The 23,266-nt window shown below is 50.2% G+C and overlaps 1 pseudogene; it reads left to right on the top strand.

The window, feature by feature from the left end:
• Positions 1–22,573: 22,573 nt before the first annotated feature.
• LOC125090103 (uncharacterized) lies at positions 22,574–22,737 on the top strand (annotated as a pseudogene).
• Positions 22,738–23,266: the final 529 nt, after the last annotated feature.

The raw sequence follows: 23,266 nt of genomic DNA on the forward strand, positions 1-23,266 counted from the left end.
CCACAGGAGGTAACATACTCACCAGTTCCGGGGGTGAGGATTAGACACCTTTAGGGGAGCGTTACTCAGCCTGCTTCTCTGTTGCCTCGGTCTCCTCACCCTTGAAATGGGGAGAACAGTTGTACCCACCTCTGAGGTTGTTGCGAAGATTAAATGAGATCATATGTGCTCGGAGCTGGCCTGGAACTGGGGAGGGCTCAGAAGTACTAGCTGTTGGCTTAGTTTAGAACACCCCAGAAGATGACTCTGAGACTTCCTAGTTTATCTGAGAAGTTCGAGGAACAGTAATGGGGGGTGATGCAGAGAAGGGAGGAGAGTTTTGAAAGGGTGGCCACGAGGCCAGCTGCCGCAGCAGGTAGCCAGAGCTCAAGCCTGCAGAGAGACTCTGGGAAGCAGGGCAGGCGCACACTCGAGGAGTGAGGGCGCTGGGCTATTTGGGCTCCAGTTTCTCTCAGGCGTTACCTGAGGGCTGCTCCCACAGGGTGTTAGCTCCGAGGCATTCCCAGTCTGGCCCATGCGGGCGGAGTAGTCTCCTATGGTTCCAGAAAACAGCCCACAGGTACCAAGATGCATGCTGGAAGTCTACAGAGCACCACAGAACATCCAAGGGACATGGGCAGGGCTGTGAGAGCACCTGCTGCAGCTGTTTTTATCATTAGACCCGGCTATTGATGAGATAAAAATTCACGTGAGCTGCGTGAGGTGATCCGAGGTCGTGGAGGGGGGTGGCCACACCCAGTGGCTGTGGCTAAAGGCACAGTCCCCCAACTCTGAATGCCCACCAAAGCCACTCAAGCCTTCAGAGGTAGGGGACTCCCAAAGACAGCTGGAGCTTTTGTGCCATGGGTCACCCCCTTCTTGCCCCTTGTTCGTAAGGCATGAATGAGGCCTCAGTGGGCAGTGGCCACAGCAAGTCAGGGCCCCCAGGGAGGCTGATGAAGTGACCATGCCCTGCCGGCCTCAAGAGGCGGGAACGTCCAATGGGAAGGGGTTCAGGTAGAAAGGGCTTTGTGACGACACTAACTTTCCTTCCTGTAGGAAAGCTGCCTGGCCCACAGCATGGCTTTGTGTTGTTCTACACGCAGTATGTATGTTGGATACAGACAGAATATCTAGTTATAATGTTTATTATCATTCTCTCCAGCTCTGTCCCCCACTTCATGTGACACTTCATGTGACACTTCAGTCTGTCCCTGACTTCACGTCTCAAAGCGAGCTGCCAGAGGGCACCTGACTCTCTGGTTTCAAATCCTGGAAACCAGTTCTCCCGGCTGAAGCCAGCTGGTGCCAGTCTTGGACATTCCAAGGTCTCTTTTCTGGAATGTTCATGGAAATGGAATCAGGTGTTCTGTGGTCTTTCATGTTCAGTTTCTCTTGCTCAGCATCTTGAATTTGAGATTCATCCTGATTGCTGTGTGGATCAAGAACTCATTCTCATTTTTTAATTTAAAATCAATATATAGTGTATTAGTTTCAGAGGCAGAGGTCAAGGGTTCATCAGTTGCATGTAATACCCAGGGTTCATCACATCATGTACCTCCTTAATGCCTGTTACCCCATATTCCCCCCCCACATCCCCTCAAGCAACCCTCGGGTAGTTCCCTAGAGTTAAGACTCTCTTACGGTTTGGCCCCCTCTGGTTTCTGTTTCATTGCCAGATGGTGATCCACTGCGTGGATGTTCGACAATTTTTTCTCCATCTTTTAACGGACACTTGGATTATTTCCGGGGTGGGGGGAGTGCGGTCATAAACAATGCTCCAAACATTCATTCTCAAGTCTGTGCGTGAGGGCTCGGTCTCAGCTTTCAACTGTGGTTCTGCTATTTGGGGGACGGCCCCACCGTCAATGACTGAGCTTGTCGGGGCTACGGGAGTCTGGATATTTCTGCTCAACACAGGACTTCTCTAAGGGGCTATCTTGGCCCCGGAGCTCCTCGCTGATGCCTGGGACGTCAGCACAGCTGCGTGTGGTCTGCTCCCCTGGTTCCTGTCACAGGCGTGTCCCCCGACCAGACTCCTCACACAGCTCACTCAGTCTCCACGTCTGCTTTCTAGAGAACCCAGCCTGAGGCGCACATGCGAAGTGCTTGGAAGAGAACCCAGAGAACAGGAAGTGCACTAAAAGCATTGGTTTTTCACTGTGATTTTTATGCATTGAGGGGCACACAGATCCGGGGCTGGGGGCCTGGGTTCGGTTTCAGGGCATGAGAGCCCCCTCTGAGGGGAGAGTTGGCAGTGCTGGGGCCTGCCCCACCAGGGCCTACCCATCAAGGGCTTTTCAGGGGCCTCCATGGCTCAGTCCTGAGGGAGGAGGGGGTGAGGAGGGAAGGGGTCAGATGCCCAGGCAGGGAAAATAGGAGAGAATCCCCCGCTCTCTTTGTTCGGAGCTCAGCTGCCAGCCTGGAGCTCTTGTCACTGGGGGAGGCAAGAATCTTTAAAACAATCTGAGTTTCCATGATGCCATGGGGCTAGATACCTTTATTACTGAACCGAGACAGCTCTTGGGACAAAGGGTGGCATCGAGCCCTTTTACTGCCAAAGAGGATCTGAAACAAAACAGCCCTGCAAGGTGTCTCGTCCAAAGGGCATGGAAGAACTGGCAGCTACAGCAGCCTACACGTGGACGCGCAGGAAAGAACAGATGTGGGGCGGGCTCGGGTCCCGGAGTCCTGACCCCTCCACCTGGGAGACACAGCACTTCGGCAGTTCCGAGTAGAGCCCCACCCCCTGAGTATTTCGGGCCCAAAACCATTAGGTGGGACCAATCAACTAGGCAGGGGCTGAGGGGAAGCCTCGAGGAGGCCCGGAGCAGGAGGTTAGCGCCTGCCCAGGTGAAGGGGGCATCCACATGTGGGGGAGGGGACAGGCATGGGGGAGGGTTACAGACAACAAACAAGAGAGCAGATCAAGTGCGCCTGGGGGCTCAGTCATTAAGCATATGCCTCCAGCTCCGTCATGATCCCACACTCTTGGGATGAGTCCCTGCTCTGCAGGAAGGCTGTTTCTCCCTGTTTCCTTCTCTCTCTCTCATAAATAATAAAATCTTAAAAACAAAACAAAACAAAAAAACAGAGGGCCGATCAAGTACGCAAATGAATTCAGGATAATGGGAGCTGGGCTCGGGCTGTCAGAGCAGGGAAACCAAAGGAGGGAGAGAGAAAGCTGGCCGGACACCGTGGCACCTGGTCGGGACTGGAGGCTTCAGGGTAAACCAGAGGTTTTCTGCAGGTAGGCGGAGATACAGAAGTCAAGGCTAACATGAACGTGCACTAAGTGACCCAGAGTGAGCAGACCCTGGCCTTCAAGCACTAATAACCGCTCAAAGGTACCGGGGCTCTTTGAGGATCTGGCTCGTTCTGAGGCCAGGGCCGTGCAAAGTGAGCCTGAAACATCTTATTGTGCCAGAGAGAAAAGATGTCCGCAAGGAGAGATGGACAGGATGCATGGACAGGACGCAGAAGCCAGGTGAACTCTTCTGGGCACCTACGGGATAATTTTAGCATCAAAGTAAACAGCGTGTATTCATTACTAAGGGCTGATGTAACAAAGGACCCCAGACTGAGGGACTCCTGCAGCAGAAACGGATTGTCTCCCTGTCCTAGAGTCCCAGATCAAGGTCTGCTGCTTCTGAGGCTTCGAGGGAGAATCCGCTCCCTGCCTCACTCTTAGCTTCCGGTGATGTGAAGAGTCTTTGGTAAGAGCATCCCCTCGAGCTCTCCCTTGTTCTTCAAGTGGCCTCCTTCCACAGGCCTATCTGCGTCCAAATTTCCCCCCTTTTAGTGGGACACCAGTCATACTGGGTTAGGGATCCACTCTAGCTCGGTATGACCTCATCCTAAGTCATCCTAGCTGCGATGACACTATTTCCAAATAAACTCACATTCTGAGGCACAAAAGAGTTAGGACTTCCACATATGAATGGAGGGCGGGGAGCAGAACACAATCCAGCCCTCAACAGATAGTAACAGATATAAGGCACTGAGTAAAACAGAGAGCCACAAGTCCATACTGTTACATAAATAAATACTGATTAATAAAATTAACAAAGTAGGGATGCTGGGTGGCTCAGGCGGTTAAGGTGCTGCCTTCAGCTCAGGTCATGATCCCAGAGTCCTGGGATCAAGTCCCTCATCAGGCTTCTTGCTCAGTGGGGATCCTGCTTCTCTCTCTGCCTCTGCCTGCCACTCTGACTGCTTGTGCACTGTCTCTCTCTCTCTGACAAATAAAGAAATAAAATCTTTAGAATAAAATTAAATTAACAAGGTGAAAGTATGAAAGGAATAGGATAGTTACAGTCTCAGAATAGCTCCCCGTGAATGATTAATTCATTACAAAGTGAGAAAGGGGAACTTTTAAAGAGGCCCCATCTCAAAAAAACAATCACATCGAGGGTTGGGACTTCAATATATGAATTTGGAGGTGACATGATTTGGGCCGTAACAGCTCTCTTGTCACTGAGCAGGAGCTCGGAGGCAATGCTTTCCAGCAAGTGGTTCCTGGAGGTCCCCAGTAGGACCTCCCAGCCCGCAGGAGACAGAAGTATCCTGCTCACAAGCACCGACAGGCCTGCCTCCCCCACTCACTTCCCCACCCCGTACCGGCACCTCCTGGGACTATACAACCAATTCAGCCACGTGCACTGGAAGCCTGGTCAGTGGAGCTGCTTCTGGGGGCCCCAAACTCACCCACTGTCCCAACTCCAGCCCAGGCCTGGGCGCCCAGCCACAGGCAAAGGAGGGGCCTGGTGTGAGGGTCCCTTGGGCCGGGGAGGGGGGCGCTGCCTATGGACAGACTCTTTCCCCGGGGAATCTAGGATTGAAGCCAAGAAATTCTAGCTCAGCCTCTGAAGAAAGACTCTGAAAAGCAGGCACTGGGGGCGGCCTCCTTTCCCCATGCTGGGCACTGAGATGCAGGGGAAGCAGATTTGCAGGAAAGGAGGAGAGAGGGGAGCAGAGAGACGCAGGGGCGAGGTAGATGGGGCTGTAATGAGGCTCCGACTCTGTGCTTTCTCTTCTGAGCCTTCTCAAAACATGCACTGTGTCCTACGACATGATCTTTTTTTTCTTTAAAGTGTCCTGTGTTGGTGTCGCAGGCACTACCAGTGCCTAACGAATGACCCCCACACTCAGCAGCTTGAAACAACCACGATCCCGTCTCCCAATCTTTAAGGGTCAGGAATTTAGGAAGAGCTCAGTGGGGGTGGCTCGGGTTCAGGGTCCTACAGGTGGGCAAGATAATCGTTGTTGTGTAAGTCACATTTGGGGGCCACTCGTTTCACAGCGATAGGTAACAAACACACCTAGAAAGCGGCAGAGCTGGGACTCGGACTGAGCTCTGAGTCTGCGATCGGTGTCTTCTTCCTCAGAGAACACTGAAGTTCCAGCTCTGGGTAGGGCTGGGAAGACTTAGCGGGGTGGGTGGGTGTTGTAGGAGGGGATGGTTGTGGGGAATTTAATTTTATTTAATTCCTGAAAGGGGAGGGTAAAAGTTTTGTGAACCTGAGCTACAAAAACAAGACAGCTGGACACACAAGGGTATAGAAGGTGTTCTGATTCCTGTCTGTTTCTTTGGGAAAGCTTTTTGGTTTTAGTATTAATGTGTGTATTTGGGTTTTTTGGTAATTCTACCCCAATTTTTAATTATGAAAAACTTCAAACCTACTGACAAGAGTAGTAAAATGAACATCTATATCCCTTTACCTAAATTCACAATGAACATTTTGCCACATTTGCTTTAGCACCCTCCCAAATTCTCCTAATGCATTTAGAGAAAAGGAGACAAGAGCTAAAAATACAGCTCTTGCAAACGTCAACATAAGTATGAGCCAGAACCGTATCAGAGGCTAGCGACAGAGAGGCTGACCTTTTGTCCCTCCCAGTCACCACCCCACCCACCCCTCCAAAGGCAACTACCAGTGTGACTGTGACACCATATTGATGAGGCAAATCTGAAATGAGACTGTTCATCTATGGGGGAGGGTCAGATTCCCTAGAGAGTCAGGAAAAAAAAAGATCTTCAGGCCTCTCTCCAAGATGAAAATGCAGGCACACACCACATTTGGCACTCAATTTGAAAAGATGCCCAGCCCTGAGGCTCGTCTGGGCAAGAACATAGACAGGTAGAGCTGGGTGGAGGGGGTGGGGGGGTTGCTGGGAGACCCTGGGCTCAGGCGGCTCTGCATGTGGGCCCCGGAGAGAAAGAGGCCAGACCAGGCCAGGGATCCCTGTCCTCCTCCTTCCCCAGGAATCCAGCTCCTTCTCCAGCTCCCCTAGCGCAAGCACCCAGATGAGACATCCTCTGCATGAATGGTGGCTTTGTCTCTGGGACTCCAGTCAGTCAGCGTTGGCGGTGGTGTAGTGTCGGGAACAGCTGTGAGCAAGACAAGGCAGCGTCTGTGATGACATGAGATTATGAGCATTGTGAGCACACGTGGGATGTTTTAAAATGTAGATTTTACTTTCATTCAGGTAGGATCGGGCCAATGGATCAGGAAATTGCCCTAAAGAAATCGTTTGTTACTCACAGTTCCCAGGAAGAGCCACATGAAAGAACATGGAGGGGGGGGTGGGGAATGAGAGAGGGTATTTATTGTGGGTTTTTTTGTTTTCTTTCGTTTTTACAGGAGGAAATGGGCAGAGTAGGGTAAAGCAGGCTGGGTGGGTTTAAAATTGGCTAGTCTGAATCATTTCTGCAGGCTCTGGGGTGTGTCCCTAGTTGTCTGGTACCCAGGCCTCGGATGATTTAGGCAGGGCCGAAAACAGGACAGCCCCCACCATAAGGAACTGGTCAAGGTTGATTAATTTGCGTAGGAAAGGCGCACTCACAGGGAAGCTTTTTGCCATCTCTAGGAATCACTTAACCCTGGGAGATGGACCCCTCCAGCATCAGCAAGACCCCAGATGCTTCCTAATACTGAAAAATAAAGAACGTGTCTCATCCAGTTCACGGGCCAAGAACTCTGCGAAGTGCTCAGGAGGCAGGAGAAGGCTTATCAGATAAAGACGTGGGGACGACTGCCGGCCGACTGCCAAGTGAGGCTTATTGATGTGGGGGCAAGGAAGCTCAAATCCCCATCGGGAGTCTCCTCCAAAGGAAAGACACAAGGCTAGGGGATGGGAGGGTGGCAGAAGGGGGGGGATATTGAAAGGACAGGGCGTTTTGACGGGCACAGAGAAAAGCAGGGCTGCGAGGACGGGGGGTTCATAAGGTCTGGGCCGTGAAGAGGACTCAGCGCCTCGTTTCCTTAGAAGCCACAAAATTAGAATAAGTAAACGAGACTGAGGCCAGAAACCCCTTATCAGAAGCTCTGAACCTCGGCTAGAAATCGAGGCTGTCTCTGTATTGATAGGGTTCGGGATATGTCCCCCGAAATATGGCACTTTGGCACACCAAACATACTAAGCTGGAAGAATCTTAAGAAATGGCAGAAGCAGGAAGGTCACACTCACGGCTCTTCCCTGAAACAGGTCATGAAACTCCCACCTGAAAGGTCCCCTCCCAGGAGGAAAGAAGGCGTTCTCGTCACGGGAGACAGGGAACTAGGGGCCGAGGAATCTTCATAAACAAGGCTTATTAATGAATGCAGCCCTATCGTCCTGGCTGCTTCGCCGCAGACTCTGTCCAGCCCCAGCTGACCTCTGGGTTCTTCACGCGTTTGTTTTGTCTGTAGCATATAAAAGCTGCCTACTCTGGGCATGGCTCTGGGTCTTCATCTGGGCTGGAGGCATTAATCAGAAATAAGGAGCAATGTCTGAGAAACAAACCATAAACCAATTACTTTGAGGCAGAGCCTGGGCACCGACAGCTCCTACCCAGCTGGGTCTCATGGGGGGGTCTGCGGACGGGGAGGAGAGGAAGGGGCTCCTCCAGTAGTTATGTCTGTGTTTCTCCCGTGGACAGTGGGCCTCTGTCCCAACCTGCCGGCATGAGATTTTGTTTCTCAGAGGCAAGTGAGGGTGGGACAGATTGGCTGCACCCAAGGGTCTGTCTAGACTGTGACAGTCCGACACCGCCTTCATCCATCGCTCAGACTCGAGTGCAGCAGCCATAGCTGCTGGGGAATTTGCCGAGCCAGCGCCCACCGATGGATTAGCCAAAGGTCCACACCCCTTGCCTGCAGAGCTTACCTAAAATTCACCCCAGCATGAAAGGGGTTTCTCCTTCCTTAATCTTTGTGTCCTTCTAAGGATTTTAAAGACATTTCAAAACAAAAACAAACAACAACAAAAACCCACAAAAAACAGCGTGATAAAGTCTGTCCTGAATTAGCAGTATTGTCCCAACATGGATTTCCTGATTTTAAAACTGGACCAGACGTGCTTAATAGATCTACTCAGAAAAAAAAAAATATTCTCTGATCTTGACGAGGTATTTAGTTATATAAAATAGGATCACTAAGGAAAGCTGGGTGTGATACAATAAAAACTAAATAGTGGTCTTTGTTCTGGGTTTCTGGTACACAGGTCCTAAAACCTTTGGGACTCTCCAGGGTGCTCGAGTGTCTCCTGAATGCCAGTGATGTGGCTGGCCAGAAAGACCAAGATGTGGTGAGAGGGTGAGAACTTTCGGCCCATCCTGCCCCACCCCAGATGTTGGTGGAGGAGAGGGGGCTGGAGGATGACTTCATCACCAGTGGCCAATGGTTTACTCAGTCATGCCTACATAACGCAACCTACCCAAAACCCCTAAATGTCGAGGCTCAGAGGGCTTCAGGTTCGGTGAACACACTGAGGTGCTAGAGGGTGGGGTACTCAGAGGGGGCACGGAAGCTCTGTGCACCCCCCAATACCCTGCCCTCTGCATCTCTTCCATTTGGCTGTTCCTGAGTCATCTCCTTTATAATAAACCAGAAAAATGCATGTTTAAGTGCTTCCCCGAGTTTTGTGAGCCATTCTAGCAAATTACTGAACCTGAAAGGGGCCTGCGGAAACACCCCAACTTTGTAGCTGAGACAGACAGAAGTGTGGGTACGCTGGGGACTCAATGCTTAGGACTGGCATCTGAAGTGGGAGCAGTCTTGTGGGACTGAGCCCCTCACCTGTGGGGTCTGACGCGAACTCTGGGTGGTTAGTGCCAGAGTTAGATTGCAGGAGACTCAGCTAGTGGTGGAAAATCAGACAACTGGTTGTTGTTGTGAGAAAAGAAACCCACACGCTTGCTGTCAGAAGTGCTGGGAGTAAAAACATCACACTGGATGAAGGATGTACACAGGAACTCCCAGTTCTGTTTTTGTAACTCCTTTTGAGTCTTAACCTATTTCAATATGCAAAGTTACAATTTAAAAAAAAAATGTGAAGGGCGCTTGGATTTAATTTTGCATTTACAGAGAACATTTGTTTTTTTCAAAATCTGCAGAGCTTTTCAGAGGATGGGATTATGGTGTATACTTGTGGCTCTCTTGCTCTAGTTTATAAACTTTGGCAAGACTTTGTGGCCTTTCCAGGCCATTTACCTAAGCACCTTTTCTTTCTAAAAACAAAACAAAACAAAACAAAAAAACCTAAAATTTATTTTCATGGTCCATTCGATGTGATTGAAATTTTATGACACTTGACTGATGCAAGTGCATTCCCAGAGGGAATGAAGGCAAGACAGGCTGGTCATTAGGAGAAGTCACCTAAGACTTGGAAGCAGAAAGTCAGGAGCCAGGAGCCTACCTCCTCTGGGAGTGCGGAGGCTCTGTTTGCAGGCCAGCTCAGTCTAAACTGCGATCATAAAAGTGAACATTTATTGAGTGTTTACTGTATGCCACGCAGTTGTAAAACACAGTTCACTCAGTCCTCACATCAACATTGTGAAGAAGCTATTAGTATTATCCCCATCAGACATGAAGAACCTGAAGCCCAGAGAGGTTCAGTCACTTCCCAAGCTCGAAAAGTCAGTGTGTGGCAAGACGGGAATTTGAACCCTGGCCGTCCAGCACGATGTCTTTACTGCCCTTGCAACAGAAGCAGAGCCTGACACAGGCCTGTCTTCAGGGGGTGGTCACAAGATAGGGGCCCTAAAATGAAGGAAACCTTACTAAAATGGAGGCAGGAGGTTTGGGCAGGGGAAGCGCTTGTGCCCTACCACCTGTGGTCAGCTGCAGACCCAACAGGAAGAGAGAAACTGGACCTTGCTCAGACTTGACCTTACACATGGATACTACTCTGGCCTGAGGAAGGACGACGCTTTCCCCCTCTCCCAGGGAGAAGTCACCACACTTTGAACTTTCAGTTTACTGAGATGGACTTTGGTTCACAACAAGCCTTCCCAACTGACTCTTTCTCTCCTTAAAAAAGCATGCCTCCGCGCCTTCGTTCCCTGGACTTCCCAATCATTCATCCAAGATTCCAATTCTTTTTTATTCCCGAATAAACCCATCTTTTATTGGTAAATTGGCAGAAGTTTGACGGCCCTTCAGAGGACATCGCCAGCCTTCACTGCCAGCAAAGGTGATTCTGGGAGTTTCTGTGCCCTGTGTTTGCCCAGAGTCTCCGTTCCCTGGAAACAGTCTCTGAGGGAGCTGCGTGCAGGAGTTCGCCCGGGAGTGCTCCTGGCCTGCGTGGTGGTACAGAAGGCAGGCCTGGTGGGAGCAAAGCTGATCTGCCCCAGGAAAGACAGTGAGGCCTCTGTCGCCTCTGAGCCCACCCCTCCTCTCTGAGGAGCGCTGAAGTTGGGCTGGCCCAAACTGAAGCAAAGGGGTTACTACGTGTTCCAAAAAAGACCAAGTCCTAACTCCCAGGACCTGTGAACGTGACCTTATTTGGAAATAGATTATTTGCTGGTGGTAAGTTAAGATGTCAGTAGGCGGGCCCAGATCCAATATGACTGTGTCTTTATGAAAAGGGGAAATTTGGACCCAGAGCTCATCAGACAAATAGGGAAGGTGAAGTGAAGACACGCAGAGAACGCCATCTACGAGGCAAGGAGCTCCTGAGGCTACTAGAGGCCCAGCAAGTGGCCTTGGACCAGACTGTCCCTCCCGGCCCTCAGAGGGAACCAACCCTGCTGATGCCTGGGCTTCAGGCTTCTGGACTCCAGAACTGGGAAGAAATGCATTTCCATGGCTCAAGCTTCCAGCTGGTGGCCCGGCACTGTGGGACGGCCAGGAAAGCAATGCGGGAGGTTGGCCTCTGTGCCCCAAAGGGATTGATGGCTGGCCACCTGGGAGGGGTGGGACAGCAACAGTTCCCTCTGAAAGTCGGTGATTTCCAGGGAGGGAGCCAGCAGGGCATGCTGGGTCGGGTGGGGGGGGCCCACGCCAAGCCCGCAGAGGCATTTTGGGGGGAAGCACACGGCACTCACCTGTGGCAGTGGGGCCACAACCAGTCCTGTGACCTACAGGAAGTGCCTGTGTGGGATCTTCCCGCTGTCACCTCTCTCTTTAAGAAGCACTTGGATATCAGAGAAGCAGAGGTCACAAAATCCAAGGTCCAAAGCAGGCAACATAAAGAAGCCAAACCAGTGAGTCCCTGACTGCAGAGCCCGTCATGTCGCGGACTATCCCACACTTGACAAAGGAGAATGCTCCCTGCTACTTTTCCATAAAATACAAGGCCTGCCGGCTCCAGTGTCCATTTCCACACTACTGAGAGAGATTGAGCCATAAGACACATTTCAGTCTCCTCTTAAGTCTGCTGCAAGGAGAGCACAGCACAAATGGGACGACAGAACGCAAAGGCCTGCCCGAAGGGATCGCTACACACACTGGGGTCTGTTTGGGTGACAGCATTCTATGCAGGATGGGAACGAACACCCTGCGGGGGAAACCATATGAAGTGTGGCTTGTGTGGATCAGAATCTGAACACGAGCAGCTTCAACAATGCAATTCAACAATGCAACCGTATGAATGAGTCTTGCCAACGTGTGGGTGGGCACAAAGAGTCAGACCCGGGAGGGCACAATGGAGGACCCATGTGTCCATAAGGTCAAGAACAGGTGGAGCAAACCTGTGCCCTAGGAGTCGGGATGGCAGTTCCCTGTGGGGGGTAGTGACTGGGAGGGGGCACACGGGGCTGGGAATGGAGCAAACGTTCTGACTTGGATCCGGGTCCTGGTTAAACCAGTGTCTGCTGTTTGCAAAAATTCGTCAAGCTTTACACTTATAATGGGTACATATTTCTGCATCTACATGATGCCCCACAGATGTCACTGAACACCATGGGTTAGGGCTGAGAGGCACAGAGAGGGTGGGCTTCGGGGTGTTGCAGTCAGTGTGATGGCAGGAAACAGATGGCCTGCAGACTATCTGGAAAGCAGGTAATGGTTTGAGGAGCTGTGGGCAGGGGTAAGGAAACCAGTCATGGATGTCATGGCTCACAGGGACTAACAACAGCTAAGAAGCGTGAAGGAGCAGGCGCGGGGTTGCCAGGACCCAGAATGAGCCAGAACCGAGGCTGGGGGTAGAGGACAGGCCGCCCCACGGGAGCTGTGACCTTCCGCAGTGGAGCACAGCCAGCCGAGGCGACCAAGACACAATCTTCTCCCTCCAGACTCTCAAAGACGCTTCCACAGTGGCACCCAACCAGAAACCGGAGGGCAAAGACCTCACTGACGTAGCACAGGCGGGGCAGCCCTCAGGACAGAGGACTAGAAGGACACCCAAGAAAGACCACCATGCTGGCTGCCAGGCAGGGACGTGGACTAGCGTGGCCAGTCTTGCTGTTTTTCAATGGAACTTGGAAATCTGGACTTTGACACACCATCTTTGCATTTGTAAATGCTGGCAACTCATTGGAAATATTTTTCAAGCACTGTCTGGCCCCAGGGAACTTGTGTCTGGGAGCTGCTGGTTTGACATCTCTGAACCAACATCCAACGGGGAATCCAGAGCACCTGCTGGTAGAAGGCAGCCCCTTCAAAGGGCCAGGTGTGTTGGGGGGCATGGTAGTGAGGACACGGGGGTGGGGGATCTATCCTTTCATTAGCAGGTATAATAGCACCAAGAGGCACAAAATGAGTGGAAACTATATGTAATTCTCTTTCTCGGTAAAGGCATCGTGAACCTCCCAGCACCCAGAATCCCTTCTTTGGGTCCACAATGGCCCTCCTCCCAGTGACACACTTGGCACCTCAGGGGGTACAAAGGTGGCTAAGATCCAGTCCCACCCTAAGGACTCTCACAGCCAAGCGGGGTCAGTGGTAAGAGACCTGGCACCCAGAACATGCTCAGGAGAGCTGGGACAGGTGTGAAAACCACAGAGGACGTGGGAGCACAGTGGAGGCTCCCACCCACCCAGGGCTGAAGCAAGGCTACAAGATGGAAGTCACAGCCAAGGGAGTATGGCCCAAAGGGGAAAGAACAGAATCACTGTGAAAGAAACGCAGGAAGTGTGGACAATCTGGTGCACAAAGTACAGGGGTGACGTGGCCCAAGAGAGGATGGTGTCGGGTTACAGAAGCAAGATGGGGAAAAACAGACCTGATTCCAATTCAGGAGCAAAGATGAGCCACTGAAGGGTTTTAAGTAGAAAAACAGGACAGTCAGTTCTGCATTTTGGCAGGGTAAAGTCAGACCTCCTCATGAAGATCCACGTGATCCTGTCCCTCCCAAAATGGCCCTGACACTGACCCTGTGACCCCTCTGCTCCCTCCACCAGGATGGCCCCCCTCCCATGGCCAGTCCCTACCCACTCCTGCCAGCTGAAAGGCAGCTGACACTGCATGGTTGGTCGGTGAATGAACGCACAAAGGAACGAATGAAGACCGACTTTCTGCACCGAGCCACCCCCAGGAATCCCAAAGCACCAGTTCCCCTCCCTTAGGGCCCTGACAGCACTGGCCTTGTCTCCTTTACTGGACCATAAATTTCCCAAATACAAACACCGGGCCTCACACGATGGCCCCCAGCAGAGGGAATGGACTTTTATTAAATTTCTTCTCGGTACTGGGGACTTCATGTGCCTTGAATCATCTCACAACAGAGTATGAGTCGTCATCAAAATACCCTCGAGGAAGAAGCAAGAGTTTATGCGCAAAGTGACTGGCCCACAGCAGAGACTGCGGAGGGGAGAGTGGAGAGGTGAGCCCAGAACTCAGAAGTGTGACCCGCCAAGGAACAGGTGTGCCTTCTATCAGCCCGGGTTACCTGGCAAGGCAGCTTTGCTACTTGCGTCTTGACAGTGTGAAAAATATGCTTTAATGAGAGTATTAACAAAACCGGTGGAGCGCCAGCAACAGGGCGCCCAGGAGCGCTTGGAGGAGAGGTTGCTGGGGTTGGGCGGTGACAGGAGGGAGTGATCACCAGGGGAAGAAAGGACTGCCTTTGCGGAAGGCAAGGCAGATTTGGATGGGGCTTCAAGCGGCACGGAAGGACTGGGACAGCCAGTCAGACCTGTGCATTCCACAGCTTAGCGAGCACCTACTGTGTGCCGGGCACTGTGCTGGGTCCTGGGCTATGGCAGGGAAGAAGACAGTGCTCCCAGGGAGGTGACCCAGCAAGGAAGTAAATGATAGGTACATGAGCCGGTAGTCAGTGCTGTGCAGAAAAAGCAGGGAAGGGAGATGACAAGTGTCATCCCCAGAGGACTCTCCGGGGAGGAGACACTTGCACAGGGACCTGAAGGAGATGAGAGAAGGAGCTGAGTGTCCAGATAGTCAGGAGGAGGGTACAGCCAGGGAGCACAGGGAGCAGCCAGGCAGGAATGGGACTTGCACCTGCCCACAGAGGGGCCATGATGCAGGTGTGGAGAACCAAAGAGCAAAGAAGGAGTGCCCGGACCGAGTATGGGCAGAGGGGAAGTGAGCACAGAAAGCTAACCCAGAGGGAGGGGGTGGCATGGGGGCATGGCGAGGACCCAGATCTTACCCTGCTGGCCATAGAACAGAGAAAGGACAAGGGGTGACTTAGGTTTTAATGGGATCCCTGTAGCTATGAGTGGGGGAAAGACAAAGAGGGACCAGGGCAGGAGCAGGGAGACAGGGAGATGAGACTGCCATGACCCAGATCACTGGTGGCCGTCCTCAGACCAGGGTATTCCTAGTTACTTGAAACTGCGACGGCAGTTTCCTCCAACAGCAGGGTAATGGAGGGCGCCTGGGTGGCTCAGTTGGTTAAGTGTCTGCCTTCAGCTCAGGTCATGATCCCAGCTCAGGTCCTGGGATCAAGTCCCACGTAGGGCTCCCTGCTTGGGTTGGGGGCGGGGGGTCTGCTTCTCTCTCTGCTTCTGTCCCCCTCCCGCTTGTATGCACATGCTCTCTTTCTAATAAACAAAAATCTTAAAAACAAACAAACAAACAAACCAGGGGACTGGATAAACAAGCTCGGGGGTATTCTACAGGGAATTACCACACAGTGAGAACAAGGAAGGAGCTGTTGATGACGCAACAATGTGGAGAAAGCTCACAGTAATTATGCTGAGTAAAAGCAGCCAGACAAAAGGAAAGAGCACCCGCTGTGCAAGTCCATTTATACAGAAGATGGGAAAATGCAAACTATAGTGACAGAAAGCGACCAGTTGTTGCCTGGAGATGGGCAGGGGCGGGAAGCAGGGAAAGCCATGGGAGATTCTGGAGAAATTCTGGAGGGAGAGTTGATGGAATCTTTGACAGACTGCATGGGAGTGTGAGAAGAGTTGCAGATGACCCTATAGGAGCCAAGGGCAGGTGGCCCTAAAACTTGCCACTTTGGTACTTTTTAAAATTTTTTAATGTATTTTTTTAAGATCTTATTTATTTACCCAACAGAGAGATAGCACAATATTTAATTTACTTGAGGGTGCCTGGGTGGCTCAGTCATTAAGCATCCGCCTTCCGCTCAGGTCATGATCCCAAGGTCCTGGGCTTGAGCCCTGCCTAGGCTCCCTGCTCAGCAGGAAGCCTGCTTCTCCCTCTCCCACTCCCCCTGCTTGTGTTCCTTCTCTCACTGTGTCTCTGTCAAATAAATAAAATCTTAAAAAGGAAGGGAGGGGGTAGAGAGGGCAAAGGAGACTCCCTGCTGAGCAGGGAGTCCAGCTCTGGGTTCAACCCCAGGACCCCAAGATCATGACCTGAGCCAAAGTCAGATGCTTAGCCAACTGAGCCACCCAGGTGCGCCTTGATTTTATTTAATTTTGGGGAGAGGGCAGAGGGAGAGGAAGGGAGAGAATCCTAAGCAGGCAACATGGGGCTCGATCTCATGACCCTGAGATCATGATGCAAGCCAAAATCAGGAGTCAGACGCTTAACTGACTGAGCCACTCAGGCATCCCGGCACGTTGATTCTAAAGTTACTTAAGAGTTGGCCGGTGCAAGAAGGACAGATACTCAGACCCTCCTCTGTCCCCTAAAAGCAGGACATAAATTCCCATATGAAAGGTGCCTTCCCTATACCAAGAGGTAAAGAGACATCCTTAGTATCACCAGATACAGGAAATTCAGGACCAAGATGGCCATTTAAACAATCCTTATTACTTTCTATTAATCTACTGCCCCAGTGCAAATTATGTTTATAGAATTCCTTACTAACTGAAGCTCCCAAAGTTAAGCTTTCTTTGTCCTGTCAATTCTTCACAGATTTACTGTCTCTTTGTCTTAAAAAAATACAAAAACTGTGCCTTGGACATTTCTTCAGGTCTCAATTTCATCACTGGGCTTCTGTGGGCTCATAATTAAAATGTTGAGTTTGTTTTTTTTTTTTTTCCTCCTGTGAACCCATCTCACGTCAATTTAATTCTTAGTCCAGCTGGAAGATCTTGAGGTAGAGAATTTCTCCCTCCCTTCAACCCCAACATGTGGGGAGGGCGAGGGTGACGTGGAGATGGGGGAGATGGGCGTCACCACAGAGGCGCACAGAGTGGAGGTGACAAAGTTGAATTCCCACGTGAGGGCTGCAGCAGATTGTGGGTCTGCACACGGCAACTTGCAGGAGGCAGGTGAATGGACGGTTCTGGGTCTCGGAAGGGAGGTGGGTATGAGAGACGAGCGCTCGGGGAAACACAGAGCAGAAGGCAGCTGTATGCTGTAAAAAATTTGCGTATGCGCAGACGCCCGCAGCTCAAGGCCGTCTTGTTGGGGATCAACTGTAGTTCTCTGAAGTGCAAGTGAAAAGCCCTCATTTATTATGCTTGTCAGTCCCTGTGCGGTGCATACTCCCACCATGCCGAGTTCAAGCTCTGAATGGTGTGTTCATTAGAGGAAAAGCTGACAGCTCCCCAAGCTAGGAGGAACAGGCTCCGGTAGCCTCTGGAAGGGGCAGAGTCTGAACAACCCTGACAGTGAAAGTTTGGCAAGCACCCACCCTGTGGCAAGTTCACCATTCAGCCTTCACCATAGGCTCTCCTCCCCTCAAAGGACAAAAGGAAGCCTGAGTGGTGCTTTGCTCAAGGCCACAGCCACCGACCAGCAAGTGGAGAGTCTGGGACTCAAACCCAGACAGACAGACACACTGCAGAGCTCAGTGGTTTCAGGAACAAACAGTTTCATCAGGCTTTTACTCCAGCGTCTACGACATCACCAACATTTCCTCACACTGTTTAATTCCCCGAGGAGCCCCAGATTTTAATGGCAGAGTTACTATTCCAGGCGGGACAATCAGGACAAGAGACACTGGCAAAAGGGAAGGGTGGAGTGGAAGCTGAGCGAGGTCACAGTGGGTGTTTCTCCAGAGGCCTTGAGGTGGGGAAGGTCTGACCTTCCTGAGTCAGGATCCCTCCAGCACATCACAGGCCCTGCTGAAACAAAGGACTGTACCTGTGCTCACTAGGGATTCAGTCAGATGAACCAGAAGGCATCCATCTCCCACCAAGTGGCCCAAACTGTGAGTCTCAGAGAACTTGAGGGCTATGAGGAGCCATGTTCTGGCCTCTGAGGAGAAAGCCAGTCTATAAGAGACAAGTATGAATCCAGGGCACAGAGGCAATGGGAGAGAGAAAAAAAAATTCCTGTAGTAGTTTGAGCCTCTCATTCTGGGTGTCCCTGAGGCACAGCCCTATTCCTAACTTGATATTCCCTTATATCTAATTTATCAGTTTCCTTAAACTACCTCAAGGTGGCATCCTGCCCTGGGGACCCAAAAGAATCTCAAGGCACACACCTGCCTTGACAAGATGCCCCCTGCATTTCTCCTCCCTGCCACAGTGTTCGGTCATGACTAGATTCAGCTATAAATAACAGAAAATCCCAAAATCAAATACCCTAAACAACATGGAAGTTTAATTTCCTTTTCCATAAATGGAGTCTGGAGGTGGAGTGTCCAGGGCTAATGTGACACTTCATAATCATGGGGACCCAGCCTCCTTTCATATTATTGCTGTCATCTTCAGTCCTTAACTTATGACCCAAGATGACTCCTGGAGCTCCAGCCATCACATCTACATTCCAGTCAGTAGTGAAAAGGAAGAAGGAATTAGAAAAACTTTTTTTTTAAGGGCAATTCCTGGAAATCCCATATAACACTTTTACTCCTATTGGTCAAAATGTAGTCACATGGCCACAGTTTGCTCAGGGGAACACAGACAACGCAATTTTTGCTGGGTTCCAACGTGTCCATTTACAAAGCAAGGTCTGTATTACCAAGGAAGAAAAGGGCCTGGCTATCAGGGGAATCACTTCCAAAATCTTATTCCTTCTACAGAGGTGGAGTGCATCCTAAACCTTCAGCCCCTCAGGCCCTCTAAATTGAGAATTTTCCCAACAGATGTTTGGAGAACCGATTCTTCCAAAAAGAAATCAACACTGGGCCAGCGGATGCAGCTCACCTGGGGCAGGTAGTGGCCTGGGGAGCTAGCACAAGGCCAAGGATCTCCTGCTAGGTCCCTCTCTCCTGTCTTGTTAATCTAGTTAGAGGCCAGCCTTCTCTCTTCTCAAGACAGAAACCATCCCAGTCCGACCCAGGCAAGGTCCCTTACTGACTGGCTGGGAGCACACACTAATCCATAACCCAAGCAGCCCACTGACCGCCACAGTGAGAGTTTACCAGCAATCCCCAAAATAAACACCTCCACCACCAGGAGGCGCCAAGGTGGAGGAAGTTGGGGGAGGCCCTGAAGAAGTGGATTTTGCCTGCTCCGTAATTAAGGTACTGTGGCTATGGCCACATACAGAGTATATGCCTCCATATACCCTGGCACAAAGTCAGAATGGAAAGGTCAGCAGAGGTCAGGATACAAAGGACTTCAAATACCAGGCTAAAAATGTCACCGTTTTCCTCTGGACAAAAGAAAATAATTTAAGGAACATAGTTGTCGTTTTCCGGCATTGATTCACAGGATAGAAATCTCTGACTATGAATTTCTATGAGCATTTTTATTACTAACAGTGTGTCACGTACTCTAAGCGTAACCCTAGCCCTACCCTTAAGCCCCTAAACCCTAGCCCTCTAGAGAGGTCTTTGAACTGCAGGGTATCAAGCACATATACTCACCCTCCCCTAGGTCTGAGAAAATGGCTTCCTCAACACACAATTTAAAAAAGGAGAGAGGGGCACCTGGGTGGCTCAGTGGTTTAAGCCCCTGCCTTCTGCTGAGGTCATGATCTCAGGGTCCTAGGATCAAGTCCCGCATCGGGCTCTCTGCTCAGCGGGAAACTTGCTTCCCACCACCCCTCTACCTGCCTCTCTGCCTTCTTGTGATCTCTGTCAAATAAATAAATAAAATCTTAAAAAAAAAAAAAAAGGAGAGAGAGAAGAAGGCTAGTTACTCTGAAGAAGACCCCAAATATTTAAGAATTGGAAATACTTCTGAAAATGGTGCGACAGTAGAGATAAAAACACAAGAACTGAATACCTATTTAAAAAGTATTTAGAGGGGTGCCGGGGTGGCTCAGTTGATTAAGCGGCCGACTCTTGATTTCAGTCAGGTCCCGCACTCAACGTGAGGTCTGCTCCTCTTCCTCTGCCCTTCCCCTCCACCCACCCCCGGGTCACACTTATTGTCTCTAAAATAAATAAAAACTTTTTAAAAAATAAAATAAAATCATGAAAAGTATTTAGAGCCCAAAATCCCTTCCTTGCTTTGGCTGGGTGGATAGCAGCCCTGCCCATACAATCACCCCAGCAGAGACTGAGGACTTGTTCACTGGGAAGGTCTCAAACTGCAGGATGCCAGGCAAATGCCCTAACCCTAGTCCTTACCCCCATCCCCTAACTCCTAACCTTAACTTTCTGGAAAGGTCTGTGAACTGCAGGATACCAGACACATACTCTCACCCTCATCCTGACTCTAACCCTAAGGGGAAAAAAAAAAAAAAGACGTGGTATATATATATATGCAATGGAGTCTAAGTCAGCCTTTAAAAAGAATGAAATCTTGCCAATTGCAATGATACAGATGGAGCTAGCGAGTATTTTGCTGAGTGACATATGTCAGTCAGAGACAAATACCACATCATTTCAATCATATGTGCATTTTAAGAAAGAAAACAACTAGGGGCGCCTGGGTGGCTCAGTGGGTTAAAGCCTCTGCCTTCAGCTCAGGTCATGATCCCAGCGTCCTGGGATCGAGCCCCGCATCAGGCTCTCTGCTCGGCGGGGAGACTGCTTCCCTTCCTCCCTCTCTGCCTGCCTCTGCCTGCCTATGATCTCTGTCAAATAAATAAATAAAATCTTTAAAAAAAAAAAAAAAAAGAAAGAAAGAAAGAAAGAAAACTAGCAGAGGGAAGTGAAAGAAAGAGGCAAAACAAGAAACAGACTAACTATAAAGCACAAACTGATGGTTACTGGAGGGGAGGTGGGGGAGAATGGGTCAAGCAGGAGATGGGGATTAAGAAGTGCACCTGTTGTGATAAGCACCAGGTATATGGAACTGTTGAATCGATATATTGTACACCTGACACTAATATTACACCATACATTAATGGAATTTAAATTAAAAAAGTAAAAGTGTGTCAAGACAATCCATTTTTGGTAAGGAACACTACAACAGTGACTCTCCACATACATAACATTATATTCTCACCTAGTTTTTCTTACGTTAATAGCGCGTGATACCCACGCTTCAAGATCTAATTTTCAAGCGTTCTCACAACTCAGTATATGACATTTAGCCTCAATACAATTACCAATCCAAATCCACCAAAATGACCACCTGAAATCGACTTTATAGAGGGAGTGCCAAAGAGTGAAAATAATTATCCTGTCTTTCTGCTTTTTAATGTTACTAGACAATTTTATCTTATTTTTTATAAGATTTTATTTATTTATTTGACAGAGAGCATCTGCGAGAGAGCGCAAGTTGGGGGAGCAGCAGAGGGAGAGGGAGAAGCAGGCTCCCTGCAGAGCAGGGAGCCCAATGCGGCACTGGATCCCAGGACCCTGGGATCATGACCTGAGCGAAGGCAGACGCTTAACGGACTGAGCCACCCAGGCGCCCCACTGCTAGACAATTTTAAAACACATATGGTTCACATTGTTACATTTCCACTCTTCAGTGTTGCTTCCCACTTCCCAAAGGCTGACGACAGCTCTCAGTTCAGCCTAAGCATATACACAAGAGATTGATTTTAAACCTTTGCATGGGGGGGTCCAAGAGTTTGATAAACAGTAAAAATAGATAAATAGCAAAACTTAAAATAGTAATGGGTAGCATTGAAAATGAGCGTGTCCCATACACCAAGCACATATGCCTCCATATTCCCTCACTGAATCTGCCTCCTGTCTTTGTGCGGGCTTGTATCCAGGGCTGTGTAACAGATTACTCCGAATATTCGCGGTTTAAAAGTTATGAGGGCGCAGTTTCCGTGTGTCGGGAATTTGGGGGCCGCTTACCTGGGCAGTGCTGGCTCAGGGCCTCTTGAGTTTTCAGGCAGGATGAAGGCCGAAGTTGCAGTTAACCGAAGGCGTGTTTGGGGCAGAAAACCCACTTTCAGAATGGCTCATCCCTACCTGGCTGTTGGCAGGAGCACCAGCCACCCGGCCCACGCCCTCCCCCAGCTCTCTCCATATGGTTGCATTTATGGGTGGGGAATGCGGACAGAGAGCCTGAGGCTGGGGAAGGCAGGCTGTGAGCCAGGCCTGGAGGGTGGGAGCCGCCTCGGATGCCGCAGAGCTGGAAGGCTGGTGGAGACTATTGAGGAGCCTCTGCAGGACCCTCTCCTCCCTGCTTTGACGCCGGACGAGCCCCAAGGTTCAGGAAAAGCCTCCTCCTCCCTTTCTCCGCCATGGCTTCCAGACAGAAGCCCGCTCAAAAAGGACAAATCCTGATTGGCCAAAGGCTGAGCCAATCAGATGTTCCCCGGCCAAGTCATGTGACCTGGCTCCGGCCAAAGCTGAGTAAGAAGAAGTCTGCCGGGGAATGATGGGAAGATTTTATTGGATCTTGACTAGAGCTGGGAATGGAAAAACGCTTCGCCTTTTCAGCCTTCGGCTGCAGTTGTGCATGCACGTGGCGGTCATCTTGGTCTGTGCTGGCAGTAGGCCTCAGCATGTAGCGTGCGGAGAACCGGGAAGGGAGATGCAGAACCTGGGGCTTCGGAGTTATCACTGAGCCACCGTGTTGACCAGCTCGGGAACTGCCCCATCATGGGAATCCCTGCTACGTAGGATGGGACACATCAGAGTTTCAAACCATTTTGGGTTAGGACACCCATTTTATGCATCCAGAAGCATCCACACTGATATTTTAAAGGCTGGTTTGCTCACCTGATCATAGCCCAGGCTCAGGTAAGCGTGGGATGTAAGCTTTGCATAGTGGCACTATCATAGCCAGTGAAGTTTTTCTGAGGCATAATTACTGCCAGTTGAAAACTTTCCCCATAATCCTAGAATTTGCATTTCCTGTGCACTATGAAATTTTTACCATGTTATAGATGCTTCTTTATTCTCCCAGCGCTAAAAAATAATGCGATTGCAAGATTTTGACTTGAAACTCTAGGCTGTTCTAACTGCTGGTAACAAAAACCTCAGCAAGGCAAGAAAGAGAACATGTTCTGTCTTCTCCTGCAGCTTCAGAAAAGCAGACTCTGCCTCATGAGACTGTCCTTGTAAATGTATTTCTAACAAAGGAGTCTTATAAGACACCCAGACTTTAAAGATTGATGTTGCTGTATCCTCTGACAGCCACCTTCAAATTCCTGTATTAGTTTGTTACAGCTGCCATAACAAAATATTACTGGTTAGACCAGTGGCTTACACAGCAGGAATTTTCTTTTTTTTTTTTAAGATTTTTATTTATTTATTTGACAGACAGAGATCATAAGTAGAGAGGCAGGCAGAGAGAGAGAAGGAAGCAGGCTCCCTGCTGAGCAGAGATCCTGATGCGGGGCTCCATCCCAGGACCCTGGGATCATGACCTGAGCCGAAGGCAGAGGCTTTAACCCACTGAGCCACCCAGGTGCCCCACATCAGGAATTTTCTTCTCATGGTTCTGGAG

The sequence above is a fragment of the Lutra lutra genome, chromosome 17 (assembly GCF_902655055.1).
Source record: "Lutra lutra chromosome 17, mLutLut1.2, whole genome shotgun sequence".
Classification (NCBI taxonomy): Eukaryota; Metazoa; Chordata; class Mammalia; order Carnivora; family Mustelidae; genus Lutra; species Lutra lutra.